Genomic DNA, 3,487 nt, shown 5'->3' with positions numbered 1-3,487 from the left:
GCTGATCTCGAACTCCTGAGCTTAGGCAATCCACTCGCCTCGGCCTCCCAAAGTGCTGGGATTACAGGCGTGAGCCACCATCTCCTGCCCTTCTCTTTGCACATTTCAAGCATACAACACATGATTAGCTACAGTCACCATGCTGTACCTCGGGCCTGCAGAACTTACTCCTCCTGTACCCCTGAAACTTCATGGCCTTTGACCAGCATTGCCCCAGGACCCCACCCCGGGCCCTGGCAGCCACCCTTCTCCTCTCTTCCTAAGGATTCGGCTTTTTAATTATTCTACATAGAAGTGAGATGAAGACACGGCGAGGGCTTTCAGAAGTTTTGATGTGAGAAGGTGCGGAGGGGGAGTGCATAGGGAGTATTTTGACGTGAGAAGGTGTGGAGGGGGAGTGGATAGGGAGTGAGTGGGGCCTGTCTTTTTGGAAAAGACCTAGTGGGTAGGTAACTTGTTTGTGGATGACAGTATCCAGCAGAAAGCGTGGGCTCGGTCAGCAGGTCACAGTGCAGCGGAGATGGACACACATTCCTGAGCAGGCAGGGGGCGGATCCTGAGCACTAGAGGAGAGGGTGACCTTGGCCAGAATGGCGAGACAGCAGGCACAGCTGTAGGGAGGCCATAGCCTGGTGGAGGGGAGATGAGGGCCTGCCTCTTGATTGCATATTTTCTCACGGAAGTATGAGGCAATCTTATTTTAGTCTGATATATAAACAATTGTGTAACTGCTCCAATATCTGAGCTACCCCAGTGAATTAGGAGAGTGTATTTGACATATGAGCATGACTGACAGGGCTCACTAAAGCCATGCCACCCAGCCTAAAGAGGACCAGCCAAGGACTCAAATGTAGCTCCCACCCATAAAGTCAAAGGAAGCACATTTCCAGTCTACATTTCCCATTTGGGCCCACTTTTCAGTCTTCAAGGAAATATTTTGAAATCCATTTGTAGAACACCTCCACTTGCACAAAAAGCCCCACAGTAATGATTGGCACAGAGCTGGTGCTCAGTAAGACTCTCCTTGAGATTTTATTGTCTTCATAATAAAAGATGACACTTAGAATGGGATCACTTGGCCCTTTCTCTTCTTATCTCCTCCCAGTTCAAAATGCTTGCATCTTTTAATAGCCAGCATTCTCTTGGATCTGCAGTTGGGCTCAACGCACTCAAGCCTTAGCACAATCTTCTTTGTAGTTTTAGCCTTTTTCTGGAAATCGGCTTAGTCTGCCCACCGTAGCCACTCTGCTTCCTGTCATAACGCCGCTTTCCCTGGGCATACAGAGAATCCTTGCCCTTCTTGTACTGTGTCACTTTGTGGGGTTGGTGCTTGCCACACTTCTTACAGAAAGTCCGGTGGGTTTTAGGGACGTTAACCATGCTTGCGTGAGCGCTATCAGCACGGAAAGAAAGAAGAGGTGCCGGAAACGGAAGTATCTTCTTTTGCTTTTTGAGACACAGTCTCACTGTGTCACTCAGGCTGGAATGCAGCAGTGCAAACTTGGCTCACTACTGCGTCGACCTCTCAGGCTCCAGCAATCCTCCTGCCTCAGCCTCTCGAGTAGCTGGGACTACATGGATGTGCCACCATGCCCAGCTAATTACTGTATTTTCTGTAGTGATAGGGTTTTGCCATGTTGCCCAGGCTGGTCTTGAACGCCTGAACTCAGGTGATCTGCCGCCTTGGCCTCTCAAAGTGCTGAGATCACAGGTGTGAGCCACTGCACTTGGCCCCTGTTCCTGACTTCCTGTCAGCCCTCTGTTAATTTCCAAATGCATTTGCCTTTTCATCCTCACACCAATCTCATGCATTGCATAAAGGATAATGAAGATTTATCCATTCATTTCCTCACTTATTCAGCTCTCATTCGATGAGTATGTACCACGTGCCTCGCACCATGCAGGTGCTGGGGATGCAGGTGTGTATGACACAGCCTCTGACCTAGAAGAGTTCAGTATCTAGTTGGGAAGAAGGACCACATAGGTGTAAGTGTGCCACACAAGTGATAAGGGCTAGATCCAAAGTCTATCTAAAATATTTGGGGAACTCTGATGTAAAAGTACCCATTCCTCCTTTAGGTGAGCGTAAGGATGTCTTCCTATGTTGTTTAAGTTGCATTGTGAGGGGTAAATCGAATTTTGCTAAGCAGATATGGTTGGGAAGAGGATCGCAGGAGGTGCAGGAAAGCAATTATGAAAGTGCGTGTGACAGGATCTAGGAGTGGAGAGTGAACGGGGAAGGGTGAGGGAAAGGACGTGCCAGTCATGGTGGTTCACAATATGGACTGTGGAGCCAGACTGCCCGGGTGTGGATTTTGGATCCGCAGCTGATTTTGAACCAGTTACCTCACCTTTCCAGGCCTTTGCTTTTTAGTTTCCTTCTCACTAAAAGAATATGAATACCTCCTAGCTGTGGCAGAGACACTGTGCTCACCAAACATCACATGTGATCCTCCAAATTTCTCAGTTTTTCTTTCTTTTTTCTTTGAGATGGAGTCTCGCTCTGTCGCCCAGGCTGGAGTGCAGTGCCTTGATCTCGGCTCACTGCAAGCTCCACCACCCGGGTTCAAGCCATTCTCCTGCCTCAGCCTCCCGAGTAGCTGGGACTATAGGTGCCCGCCACCACGCCAGGCTAATTTTTTGTATTTTTAGTAGAGATGGGGTTTCACCATGTTAGCCAGGATGGTCTCGATCTCCTGACCTCGTGATCCACCCTCCTCGGCCTCCCAAAGTGCTGGGATTACAGGTGTGAGCCACCGCGCCCGACCCACATTTCTCAGTTTTTCTTATAGTTGGGTTACGAATGATCATGTGACTAGTTCTGGCCTTAATGGACTGTGTGTGGAGTGTCAACTCCAAGCTGAGCTGGTGAAGTGCCTGTGTGTCTCACCTGTCACTTTTGTTTTTCCTTGTGTGGGTACCTTGGAGGCCATGTGTTTCATGTGATAAAACTACGGGGGCTTCTCTCAGGCTGGGTCCCTGGGTGACAATGTGGAGCAGAGCCCTCTTGGATCCACATTGCACACATCATGAAAAATAAACCTTTGTGTGGTAAGCTATTGATACTTTAGGATCAGTTTGTTACTGCAACTTAGTTTGCCCTATCCTAACCAGTACATTACTAGTTAGTGCTGTTTAAATGAGTTAACTTGTAAATCATTTAGAACAACACCTGGCATATAGTGAGTGCTACACAGGAGACTGTTAAACTAAATACAAGGATAGAGGGTGGGGAGTGCTGAGGACATGGCAGGAGTTAAGCCAGCACAATTTGGATCATAAAAATATCTTGTATACCATATAAAGGAACTTAATTTTTAACTAGAGGAGTATATTAAAAGTAGGTAAGTGCTTTGTCAATGTGGACAGAGAGAGTAAAGGCAGTGCGTAGCACATATAAATGCTTGGTGATGACTGCTTTAGTTGTTTCATTGTTGTCTTGTAATCGCAGGAGTTCCCTGACTGCTGGGTAGGGGCAGAGCGGGGG

The 3,487-nt window shown here is 47.9% G+C and overlaps 1 pseudogene; it reads right to left on the bottom strand.

Annotated features, from left to right (window-relative positions):
- Positions 1-1,033: 1,033 nt before the first annotated feature.
- Positions 1,034-1,403, bottom strand: LOC101145935 (large ribosomal subunit protein eL42-like; annotated as a pseudogene).
- Positions 1,404-3,487: the final 2,084 nt, after the last annotated feature.

This window comes from Gorilla gorilla, chromosome 17 (assembly GCF_029281585.2).
Source record: "Gorilla gorilla gorilla isolate KB3781 chromosome 17, NHGRI_mGorGor1-v2.1_pri, whole genome shotgun sequence".
Classification (NCBI taxonomy): domain Eukaryota; kingdom Metazoa; phylum Chordata; class Mammalia; order Primates; family Hominidae; genus Gorilla; species Gorilla gorilla.
Note: the sequence above shows the minus strand (reverse complement) of the source record. Positions and strands in the feature narration are given on the sequence as shown.